The 13,469-nt window shown below is 37.1% G+C and overlaps 1 protein-coding gene across 1 annotated transcript in view; it reads left to right on the plus strand.

Annotated features, from left to right (window-relative positions):
* The first annotated feature begins 346 nt into the window (after positions 1-346).
* LOC150078011 (sodium- and chloride-dependent GABA transporter 1-like) overlaps positions 347-13,469 on the plus strand; it is a 125,528-nt gene continuing 112,405 nt past the window's right edge. The window contains exon 1 of the mRNA XM_090384741.1: positions 347-542. The gene's annotated coding sequence lies outside the window, so the exon portion shown is untranslated. The remainder of the gene's footprint in view (positions 543-13,469) is intronic.

The raw sequence follows: 13,469 nt of genomic DNA on the forward strand, positions 1-13,469 counted from the left end.
CTCCGCACGATAATTTTAAAATTGTCCATAAGACGCAAAAAGAGTTTTTAATGGGTAAAAACACGAGAAACCGTCACGTGATGCACTTCAACATTACATCACGAAGAGCCACTAGTGAATGGTCAAAGAACCGGATCTAGCAGGTGACGTATGCATTACAGACCCAGCTTCCGCTGTAATCGCTCAGTTGAGCAATTCATATATACAATGCAAAGCAAACTAGCCTACCGGAAATGACACCACACTCTTGCGCACGAATGAACTTACCCTTCTGCTTATTTCTTTCGTTATTTTATTTATTTTTTTCCCCTCACCGTGCGTGTTAGCGTCACATAATTGTCGAACGGTGACGTAGAATGACTCTCAGGTCTTGCCCAGGTAAAAGCTTCGAGTTCTGCTCCCATCGCTGAAAAAGGGCCGTCAATAGTCGGATGTTGATAGAGAAACACGTGTATATGTGTCTTTTGTGGTGTGATTTGAATTTGCGCAATTTTTGAAGGAACTACAAAGAGAAAAGACAAACATTGCAGAATTTTTATAAGGTAAGTAGTAGTGTTTTAATTAATGATGGAGAAAAAAAACGAACTAATAACGAATCAAGTGTATTAATTGTGAATTAAGTTTATTATTATTATGAGTTTTATTATACATCACTCATAAAATAAACAATTTAGAGAAAGAAGAACACTTATTATTCATTATAATATATGCAAGTCTCTTTAACATGAAACTAATGATGTCATTGCTTATGTTAGGGGGATAATACAGATGCGTATTGGAAAAATAATTTATTTTTTCCATCATACATACATTTATTGATATTGGGAATAGGAAAAGATATAAACTATTAAATAATCATTAGACAAATATGGTTTGGTTGTCTCCTGGACAATGGGGATGTAAAAAAAGATAAATGTCATGGTGTAATCTTTAGAAATGTTTTAATCCTTATTGTTAAGCAACAGTTAGGAATTTGTATTAATTTTGACCATATGATAAAACGTATATATATTGTTATAAGATAATTTACTGAATGCAATTAGGTATTTATAGATATAAACCATAAAAACAATCCAAAGCAGAGATGTACCGATTGCAATGATGAGAGTGAGACGTATACAGAGAGCAATGATTTGGAAAGAATGCTATGGACTGAAATGTTAAACACAGTCATGATTTCTGAGATATTACACCTTTGTTTAACTCTTTCATTGCCTCTCATTCATCCTAAAGCATCCTAGGCGAGGCATACTTTGTATGCCGATTAAAGTAACTATTGCACATATAACAGTAACGTCAAGAAACTTAATTAGAAACATATGTTCATTAAGCCTAGATTTTAAACTAGTTTCTAATTTGATTTTGTGTTGTTGTTTTGTGAGAGTTATCGCTATCCCTTCTTAAGAGATGGCTCACTACTCGTAGTTTGACCGCTCACCTATAGGGAAATTCAAAATCATGCAACCCAAATTGTAAGTGACAATTTATTACTGACAATTATAATTGTCAGTAATTTGAATTTGATTTGATTGCTATAGCAACAACGCTGGTCAGTCCCAGCTGTCCAACGGTTGCTGTTGTTGTTGTTGTTGTGTGTGCTAGCTGTCAGCCATTAACCACTAGTATTTTTTTTTTTATAGCGAAGGCATCACTTCATTGTCCCAGGCAAAGCACATGCTCATAACTGAATATCCAAGATCCTGGGCGATTTTTATTTTTCATACGATTTAAAAACAGTTGTGTGTACTTGAATGGGTTGAGCACGCTGAATGCTGATGGGATTCTTCCACGTGTTCAGATTGCGAACCTATGGGGGCATAAATTCAAATTGAGAAAAAGACAGTTGTAGAATAGATGTGCGGAAATTTGCCTTTAGCCAGCGAGTGGTTAATTGCTGGAACAAACTTCCATCTGTCGTTGTGGAGGTTGATAGCTTAAATAAATTCAAGGAGGAACTAGACAAACATTTAGAGGGAATGGTTGTGTGAATTTTTTTTTTTTTTTTTTTTTTTTTGGCTGATGCTACATAAGCTCGTACGCTTGCTTTCTTGCATCACATGCCTCTATTACTATTATTATTACATTAACAACCTTCACATATTAGAAAAATTAAAAGTCAATATCGAATCAGAAATTTGAACAATAATAAACACTGCCAACTCTCATCAAACTTGATAAAAAGAGCTTGCTTATATTAAAGGACAACATTTTAAAAAATTTACTGTAATCTCTGTTATAATTATGTTTATAATCATAACAGAAATAAAACTCACTCTAACCTCCATTATAATTACACTTATAATAATGGAAATAAAATATCTGGTGAGTATGGGCTTGGCACACCCAGGGTCCTGAGCTGGATATCATCATTCTTCTTTTTCTTGGTGATTCTCTTCTACTTCTCTCTCTCTCGGGGTAATTCAGAAAATTTTTTTTTGGCTGGTGCAGCAAAACCTCAGGCTTCCTTGTACCTTATGGCTAATAATAATAATAATAATAATAATAACTGAAAACATATTATGGGTCGCTTGTTTTTTGAATCATCCTGTATAGTAACCAGAGACGGCCCCAAAATTTGTGGGGCCCTAGGGTCCTGTGCAAAACTTATGCGGGATGTTTTTGTAATAGGGATTTTTTTTAATTTTTCAAATTTTACAGTAATTAAGACATAATTAAATGATTTTATATTATACTGAACAAAAATTTTAAACATGAATAATATTTAATAAATTAATCAACGATATTGTTTTGACCATTTGAGCGCGGGGCCCAGTTCGACAGAACCGGTTGAACACGCTTGTGGCCGACACTGACAGTAACAGCGTAGTAGTAGTAGTAGTAGTAACAACAGAGGCATGTGATGAAAGAAAGCAAGCTTATGTAGCATCAGCCAAAAAAAAAACATTTCACACATCCATTCCCTCTAAAATTTTGTCCACTTCTTCCTTGAATTTATTTAAGCTATCAACTTCCAAAACGACAGATGGCAGTTTGTTCCAGCAATCCACTACCCGCTGGCTAAAGGAAAATTTCCGCACATCTATTCTACAACTGTCTTCTTTCCTCAATTTGAACTTATGCCCCAACCTCAGGTTTGTAATCCGAGAAAGAGGAAGAATCCCAATTGAGACTGCTCAACCCATTGAGCGTACTCAGGACCGTGCAAAATACGAGGACCCAGATGCAAGGTTGGATGCAACAAATTCGAAATGAATGCAATCTAAGTATTCCATTAACGTATTGCTGAAGGAATACTTAGATTGGATCCATTTAGAATTTGTTGCAGTATTTGTAAATTCGAAAATTAATATTGGTAAAGGTGGTTAAGCATTATTACATATGAATAGAATATTATTAAACTCTGTGAATGCTAGTTATTTTCAGGTATTATTAATTTATTTTATCTTCTTTGAGACCAGAAAACGACATCATTTTAATAGTTTATAAGAAGAAGTTTACTCTTATCCCAGTCTTCATTGTACTGCATTTTTTTAGAGATGAGTTACGGTTTAACGACGACCTTCAAATTCTGTGCAATGTCACTCTGTATTTAGCCACGGCCCTCTGTATACAAAGAACTGGGACTTAGTCAGCGTATAACGTATAGGGATCATCAAGACATGCCTTATTATAATGATAATGCAGAAATATTATATACTCTTAGAATATCTGGAATATCATATTCAATGTTTCATTTTTCATAAATCATGTTCAAATAAGGCTCTGTTTTTTACCCCATCGATTTTTGGTTTTACTAGGTTCGTACTGCATTCAACTGTTCTCTAAAGAAGTAATTGGTTACTTACCAAGTTTATAGCTTCCATAAGCAGATGTTTCTGGAAAATTTTGTTAACCACAGCTATTATTTTTTCAGTGATGCTCTTCACTTCCCTGACAACTTGCCGTGATGGAAATAAAGATTATTTATTTATAACTGTTATTCCAAATTTCTATCGAATGTGAATTATTTATATGTACATTGTTCTTAAAACATTTTAACAAAAAATAAGTAGATGGATTAAAATCTGGTGAGTCAGGACTATCAGTTGATTCGAGCAGATCCTATAAAAACATTCGTAAAGAAAGCCAATAACTGCATTTGCCATATCCTTTCCTATCTTGTTGGATCAGCGTTTCCTGCTTACATTTGAAGATTTGCAATAAAATGGTCTTGAAGGTTAAGGGTTCAGATATACTGTGTCGCCATAGAAGATTGATGAATAACTTAAATTGTCTTCCAAAAATTGTCGAAATGGGTCATTAAACTTCAGTCTCCTATCTTTGTTAACACCAGTCAAAGGCTGTAGTTGAATTCTGTAAGAAAATATTTTTATGTGTTCTCTAAAAATTGTTCCAAGTAGAAGTAGATGTTCGTTTTAAACCAAGTTATAGCTTGGTTTAAAACGAACCAATTTTTGTGATTTTTCAGAATAAGAATAATCACTTCCTATACATATGCAGTGTTTCCAGGCTTTCTGACATACTTCTTTTTCGTCAACAAATTCTGGAAAAAATTTAATAATTATTTTAAAAAGTTAATTAAGCCTAATCATGCCCAAAAGAAATAAGTGCATTGATAAAATGCAAAATCCATGTGTAAATACGTAGCTGATTCAGAATTCAAAGTATGCTACAGTGGACGTTACGAATTCATTATCTCGAATGTGTTAACTAATATTTTACTCTTAAAAACGGATATGTTTTGTTAATGCCTTTTATTAAATATTATTTTAATGAACTTTATGTTCATTAAAATAATACTAAAATGAAATGGAATTAGATTAGATTTTCAAAATTCAATTTAAAATCTTGTGGATGTTATCAAAACACAGTTAGCAGAGGTTCACAAATGAAATTCCGGATTGTTCTTCAGAGTTTGTGGTGTGTGTGTGTGTGTGTGTGTGTCGATTTCTAGATTTGAAAAATTGAGTGACTACGTTAGATCGAAAGAGAAACATTGTTAATTCCTGTACAGTTAAGTTTAACTAGCATGTCCAAATTAGCATATGTAGCCACTAAAACGTTGCATTACTTTATCACTCACCTTTCCGGTATTTTAGGGTTATTTTCTTGCTGCACGGTGCATGGTCACAAGTACTCAGGCGCTTACAGATCTGTATGTGACCACAAAAGATGCACTGCCTAAATGAGCACTGTTATATTGGTTGCCGTAAACAATTAAGTCGTGAGCTCTAGGTGCCACTGGGTGGTTGTATCGGAGTGTGAAAAAACCGTTTTTTTCTTTTATATGCTTGACCTTGTGACGACGTCAGTGTATCATCACTCGCATGGATGCTTATACGCATCCTAGCGTATATTGCTGTTGTCATCCTAAAACGGAAGCACAATGGTGAGATAAAAGATCTAAGATGGCCGAAGGAGTGGCCCATAGCATCATTATTTGTGTCTTTGAAAGTGACAGCTAGAAATAACACAGACAGAAGAAAAGACTTTAATGACACACCTAACGCTAAGAAAAATGAAATGTAAACAAACATACAATTATGTCTGAGCAAAATAATTTAACTCTTTTTATTGTTTCTTATTTATTTTGCTCTTTTTATTGTTTCTTATTGATTTTGCTCTTTTTATTGTTTCTTATTCAATGTTTTATATTTATTTTTAGAAATGATGGTTTAAGTTGAGAACCCTTTCCTGGAAACTAGTGGTAAGCTCAGATTAGGCAATATTTCAGATAAGCGACCATTGGCGACATTAGGTCTATAAACTAAAGACGAAATCCGATATTCGATTAGCATGATATATCAAATGCTATGCTACTAAGTAAAATTAAGTTTCAAACACTGATGTTTTGAAACCGGAAAGCTGAATATATTAAAGCTGGAGAGAAATTGTTCTATCCGCAATAGTGTGTTCATAGTTAATAAAAACAAACAAATGCGTGGGAAGAGTGTTGCTCTCGGTAGAATTCGCCCTTTCAGACTACATGATGAAGTTCCTCATTATAATTACCTGGAATTAAATATAATAATCCGAAATTTCCCAATAGTATCACTTATTTGTAACGAACTGGAAGCACTGATTCACCTAACATTGAAATTTTTTTGGAAATGGTAAATTAACGGGAAGTGACGTAAGTGAAACAAATCATAGGTTTCAAAATAAAGAGGCTGTTTTGCTTTTATCATTTCCGTTAATATATAAAGTTATCCATTTATCGCGTAAGCAGCTCATCAATGGTATTTACTGAAATAATTATGGCAACACAAGATGCCACTGGATATGGAGGGAAATATTTTTAGACAGGTAGCTGAAGAAAATTTTGAGAACTGCACTGATGAACACATTTTTCGTAGAGTTGTATCAAACACACTGAAAAATATGTTATTGTTTATTATTATTATTATTATTATTATTATTATTATTATTATTATTATTAGCCATATAGTGCAAGGAAGCCTGAGGCTTATGCTGAAAAAAATTTCCGATGTACCCAGAGAGAGAGAGAGAGAGTCAGAAGTAGAAGGGAATCACCAAGAAACAGAAGAATGATGATATCCAGCTCAGGACCCTGGGTGGGCCAAGCCCATACTCACCAGTATACTCCGGCACGACCACCAGGTCAGTGGAGTTTACAATAAATCAATCAATAGAAATGTTAATCGTATTTAGCAGTCAGGCTTGAACCCCGGTCCATTCAAAGGGTGCGTGCTACTGCACTCGTGCTCCTGACCACTCGGTTGCGTCCAGATAATGATTTAAACTTGTGGCAAAACAAACCCAGAAGTTGGAAATACATTAAGGATGCCAATTCAATTTAAAGAGGACTAATTAGGCAATACAAATGGTTTCTTTGAGGTAAAAAAAATAACATCATTATATACCAAAATGTAATGTAAAGTTTGTCATAACTTTAGGCCAGGGTTGCTATTAGGACAGCGCTTGCTTAAGACGTGTTTCACTGAAGAATTGAAGTTCCTTCAAATAGGATTAAAAATTATTCCTTTCCAAACAGAAATACAAAGCTGAAAAACAGGTATCGGTAAGGGTATCCAATCCAAGAGTTGGACAAGATTTTGCAGCTCTGGCAAACGCTAAGTTTTTAATTATATTTAGCCGTTTTATTAAATGAATTGTTATATTAAATTACTTTCTATAAGTAGCTTTATAGAAAGCCCCTTGTCTGCGCGCGTAGCATAGTGGTATCGTCACCGTCCTCCCCACACCGGGTGGAAAAGGCCCGGGTTCGAATCCCATCGATGACGCGAGGAACTTTAACGGGCGTTTTTCACTCCGTGGCTGAGTTAGTCGGTCTCAGGTGTAGTTAGCAAGGTTTTTCGTCGAGCAAAACGGGCAAATCGACCACAGAACACACGCAATTTACAGACACAAATACGGGTTAATGTATCCAATTACGGGCAACCTTAAAATAATAATAACAATCAAGCTCCTTGGTTTTGAATTCAGATACCAATTTTGAAAGTTAATTAATACTTAGTGTCCGTAGATTTACCATTCGTAACTTGCCGCCATTGTCATTGTCTAGTTTGGGATATACGACGTATATCCCGAACTAGACAGTGTAAGGTTAAACGTAAAACTAGATAGCGAACACGTAGCACTGTATTAGAAATCTGTTACCTTAGTATAGTATAGTATAGTATTATCAATTAATCAGTAAAATTTATTAATCTTATTAAATTTAATTGTAATAACACTATATTTACTGCATTAGGATATAAGTTTAGGGTTATATTTTTGTATTGAAATTGAATGGAAATCATGACTCAGGCCAGAGCAGCAAAGCAAAAGGCTCAAGCTAATGGGAGTGCTGTGGCTCAGGGGAGAACTAACTGACGGGGAGGGGGAAGTTGTCCTCTGAATCACAGCTTTTTGAAATATACTGCTTGCTTGTTTGATGTTTTCGAAACAATCAGGAACGGGACATATATTGCCAAGGGGGAATGTCTTTGTGTGTGCGGGATGTAAGGAGTGTGAGGAAATCAGGGGCCAACACAGCATTATTATGGGCCCATATAAGAGCTTGATGGACAGGGTGGATGCCCTCGATGGATTTAAATTGAGGGGACCATCAAGCTCTCAGCTGCCCACATCAACGCCAAAGCTTGCACTTGAACATCACGCGACATAGCGGCAATCCCCAAGGCAGAATGCACTGGTCCCAAAGGAACTAGTTATTGTTGGTAACTTAATTGTCAGGGAGACTGGGAATATACTATGCAAGAAGGATAGGTGAACAGAACCAGGAGCAAAGGTTCATGACGTTTTAGAGCAGATATCATCTTTTAAAGGAACAAAAGGTGATATTGTTGTATACATTAGCACTAATGATATTAAGAGTAGAAGACCAGTGGACTTACTTAACAAGTACTTTTTAAGTAATTCCATTAGTCAATGTTGAAAAAAAGCCGTGAGTAAGGATTGAATTTGAAAGTGTCTGCAATTCTGCCCAGACACGATAGGAGGGAGTATATGATGAGACCCGTGTCGATCACTTCGGCCCTGGAGAGACTGTGCAAGGCTCAAGGGGGGTACAATTTTCCTCAGCCTGGTCTGTGCTTGTTAATAGCAGACAGAGGCGGATTTAACGGCGGGCGCCCCGGGCGCGCGCCCTGGGCCCCAACTTCTTAAAGGCCCACGCAAAACCCCAACAAATTAGTTGAACTAATATGTTCAACTATTAGTTCAAAACTTTGTGATTATTATTATGCTATTATTAATTATATTATACATATATTATATTCAAATTTTATTGGAAATAAAACATTAATGGTACATAATATTTTTTATTTATTTAAAAAAATGGTTAACATGTATTTTTATTTTCCCTGTCTCTCTCTTTTTCTTAAGGGGCTCAATATTTTCTTCTGCTCCCGGGGCCTCAACTGACCTTAATCCGCTACTGACAGCAGAGACTGCTTCTACAGAGATGGGATACACTTAAACAGACAGGGTGCAAGGATATTTGCTGATGCTATCAAGGCAGTGTTAGGTGGGTCGGAAAACTGCTAGCTTCGGGAGGTATACGGACTAATAGATTAACAGTAGCCGCTGGCAGAGGGGAAAGTGATTCTTGCACTGCTTCTATTGAAATATGCAGCAGCCTGGAAAACAAGGTGCAGGGTGTTCCAGAGACTGCTGGGAGTCATTGCGGTACAAGTAAACACATGGGCTGTGTTAGGGTAGCTAAGAAACAAAAACAGGTGCACGTATACTTGCGTGTACACCAATGCTAGGAGTTTGGTAAATAAATTCAATGAATTTGAGGTGTTGGTCAAAACATCAAAGACAGATATTATTGTGATATCAGAGACGTGGTGTCACACAGATATAAGGAATGCGGAACTGGAATTTGGTGAGTACAATGTGTACAGGAAGGATAGACAGGATATGAAGGGAAGAGGGGTTATACTATTAGTTAAGAAATAGATAAAATCCAGGGAAATGCAGCTAGTCGAGAGGGCTGGACAGGGCAGTGTCGATTCAGTTTGGTGTGACATAAGCACTGGGAAAGCAAAATTGAGAGAGTAGGACTGCGTTATAGGCCTATTGACTCTGATTAGTATAAAAAACAACTGTGTAGAGAAATAGAGCGGGCCTGTAAACCAGAGTGTCTTATAATGGGGAATTTTAATTTCCCAGATATTGGATGGAATTTGTGCGTTGGTCACTCTTACACTAGCAAGGCTTTGGTGGATTTATTGGATGATTGTTTTCTGCATCAGCATGTTCGAGAGGCAACTAGAGGGAGTAATACTTTTGATCTGATTATCAGTAGTGATTCTTCATGCATTAAGAATCTGCAGATAAAGGAACCAATAGGAGACAGTGATCACAGCGTGCTGAAATGGAATTTACTCAAAGTGGTAACTACCATCAGGGGTAAAGGGAAGGGTTTTTGCTTTCGTAAAGGTGATTAAGGTGGTCTGAGACAGTATTTAAATTCTATACAGTGGGATCAACTGATGATGTTACCAACAGAAAATTCACAGTAAGAAGTGTTCAAAGAAGTAATCTTGGAAGCTTTTCATAAAAGGCTTTTCATACCAACTAAGAAATATTGTTCAAGGTTTAGGTCTAAATGGATGTCAGATGAACTAATGAGACATATGACAGAGAATAAAAATGCATGGGATACATATAAATTAACGGGTAACACAGAAGACTATGATAGATATAAGTTGGTCTGTAACCAAATCACAAAGGAGGTTAAGCATGCAAAGGCATATTACGATAAATCATTGGCAAAGGATGCAAAGAAAAACAGCAAAGAATTCTTTACTTATGTAAACTCCAGAAGGAAGGGGATGAATCATTGATCCACTTGATATCAATGGTTCAACTGTTGATGATCCTGCTCAGGTAGCTAACAAACTAAATGAGTATTTTGCATCTACATTCACACATGAGGAGTTATTCAGTTAGAGGAATGCCAGAGGTAAATTAAATTCTGACAGTGAACCGGATGATTTTTTAATAACTGAGAGCAAAGTGGAGGAGAAATCGTTGAAGATAAACATAAGAAAGGCACCTGTGTGGATGGGATCTATCTAGTTATATTAAATGAAGCAGCAAAGAATGTAAGCAAACCATTAGCCATAATTATGAGAGCTTCCTTGGACTTAGGGGAGGTACCCATGGACTGGATATTGCAAATATGACCGAAATTCACAAAGGAGGATCAAAGGGCGACACAAATAATTAGCATTAGCATTAGCATTAGTAGAGGCATATGATGCAAGAAAGCAAGCTTATTCAGCATCAGCCAAAAAAAAAAAAAAAAAAAAAAAAAAAAAACACACCACTCCCATTTCACCTCTCTGTTCGCTCGAAATACCTGTCCAGTTGAGCCTTAAATTTGTTTAGGCTATCAACTTCAACAACACGGGATGGAAGTCGGTTCCACCAACCAACCACCCACTGGCCAAAGGCAAATTTCCGCACATCTATCCGACATCCGTCCTTCCTCAATTTGAATTTATGCCCTCTCAGGCGATTATTCTGAGCAAGAGGAAGAATCCCATCGGCATTGAGCAAGCTCAAGCCATTCAAAGCCTTATACACCTCTATCAGATCACCTCGACGATGCCTAGTCTCCATACTCTGTAATTTGCAAAACTTAAGCCTTTCTTCGTAAGAGCAACCCTTTGTTCCATTCACTAATCTTGTTGCCCTTCTCTGTACCCGTTCCAGCAGCTGTACATCCTTCTTGAAATGAGGCCTCCAGGCCTGTATACAGTACTCAAGATGTGGCCTAACCATTGCCTTATACAAGGGAATAATCACCTCCTTATCCCTGCTAGAAAAATTCCTGTATATCATTGACAAGACACCATGAGCTACTCTTGCAGCTCGTCTGCACTACTCAGAGAACTTCATATCTGCTGCACAATTACCCCCAGGTCCTTTTCATTCTCCACCACTGTCAGTGTAGTACAGTAGAGTTGATACGTTGCTCTGGGGTTACTGTTTCCCATATGTAGTACTTTACATTTGTCAATGTTAAACTTCATTTGCCACCTCTCAGCCCATCTGTTCAACCTTTCCAGATCCTGTTGCAGCAGCATAGCATCAGTGGTGTCCTTAACGACCCTGCCAACCTTTGTATCATCTGCAAACGTGGACATTGAACTTGATATCCCATCATAAATATCATTCATAAACACCGAAAACAACAATGGACCCAACACTGAACCCTGAGAAACTCCACTAATAACATTAGTCCACGTTCAGCAGTGTTCATTGATTACCACTCTCTCTGTCTTCTGCCACTCAACCATCCCCTTATCCATAGCAGCAATTTGCCTCCAATGCCACACTGCTCCAATTTGTGCAGCAGTCTTCCATGTGCAACAGTATCAAAAGCCTTTCTAAGATCCAAGTATATAATATCAAAGTTATTCCCTGCATCCAGTTCTTTTGTGACTACATCATAGTATCCAATCAAATTGGTCAGGCAAGACCTGCAATTAACAAAACCATGCTGCGTCTGAGCTATAACTGAATTCTTGTCTAGATGATCCTGCAGTGCTTCTTTAACCAGTGCCTCCATTAATTTATCTGGAACAGAAGTTAAACTAACAGGTCTATAATTACTTGTGTCAGCCTTTGATCCTCCTTTGTGAATTGGGGTCACATTTGCACATCTCCAGTCTATGGGTACCTCCCCTGAGTCCAAAGAAGCTCTCATAATTATGGCTAGGGGTTTGCTTACTTCCTTTGCTGCCTCCTTTAATATAACTGGATAGATCCCATCCACCCCAGGTGCCTTTTTTATGTTTATCCTCAACAATCTCTCCTCCACTTTCCTCTCAGTTATTACAAAATCATCCAGCTCACTGCCAATGTTTACTTTACCTACATCATTCTCCTTCCTGAATAACTCCTCATGCGTGAATGTAGATGCAAAATACTCGTTTAGATTGTTAGCCACCCGAGCAGGATCCTCAACTGTTGAACCATCAATATCCAGTGGACCAATCTGATTCATCCCTTTCCTTCTTGAGTTTAAATAGGTAAAGAACTCTTTTCTGTTTTTCTTTGCATCCTTTGCCAAGGATTTTGTCTGCCTTTGCCTGCCTAATCTCCTTTGTGACTTGGTTACAGACCAACTTATATCTATCATAGGTTTCCATGTCACCCATTAATTTGTATGTATCCCATGCATTTTTCTTCTCTGCCACATGTCTCATTAGTTCATCTGACAACCATTTAAGCCGAAACCTTGAACAATATTTCTTAGTTGGTATGTAAAGCCTGGTAGCCTCCAAGATTAGTTCCTTGAATGCTTCCCATTTTGAGTTTCCTGTTGGTAACATCATCAGTTGGTCCCACTGTATAGAATTAAATACTGTCTCAGGCCATCATACTCGCCTTTACGAAAACAAAAACCCTTCCCTTTACCTCTGATGGTAGTTACCTCCTTGAGTAAATCCCACTTCAACACACTGTGATCACTGCCACCTAGTGGTTCATTTATCTGCAGATTCTTAATGTATGAAGACTCACTACTGATAATCAGATCAAGAGTATTGCTCCCTCTTGTTGTCTCACGAACATGCTGATGTAGAAAACAATCATCCAATAAATCCACAAAAGCCCTGCTAGTGTGCGAGTGACCAACCCACAAATTCCAGTCAATATCTGGGAAATTAAAATTGCCCATTATAAGACTCTCTGATTTACTGGCCCACTCTATTTCCCTGTACAATATCTTATTATACTCATCAGAGTCATTAGGCCTATAGCACACTCCTACTCTCAATTTTGATTTCCCTATGCTTATGTCACACCAAGCATCAAATTGGTGTGACATAAGCATTTCATCAAATTCATCAAATTTATTTACCAAACTTCTAGCATTGGTGTACCAGCAGGTATACAAGCACCTGTTTCTATTCTTGGCTACCCTAACACAACCCATGAGTTTACTTGTACCGCAATGACTCCCAGCAGTCTCTGAAATATCCTGCATCTTGTTTTTCAGG

Source organism: Mastigoproctus giganteus, chromosome 11 (genome assembly GCF_048544385.1).
Source record: "Mastigoproctus giganteus isolate SK-2022 chromosome 11, ASM4854438v1, whole genome shotgun sequence".
NCBI classification, from domain to species: domain Eukaryota; kingdom Metazoa; phylum Arthropoda; class Arachnida; order Uropygi; family Thelyphonidae; genus Mastigoproctus; species Mastigoproctus giganteus.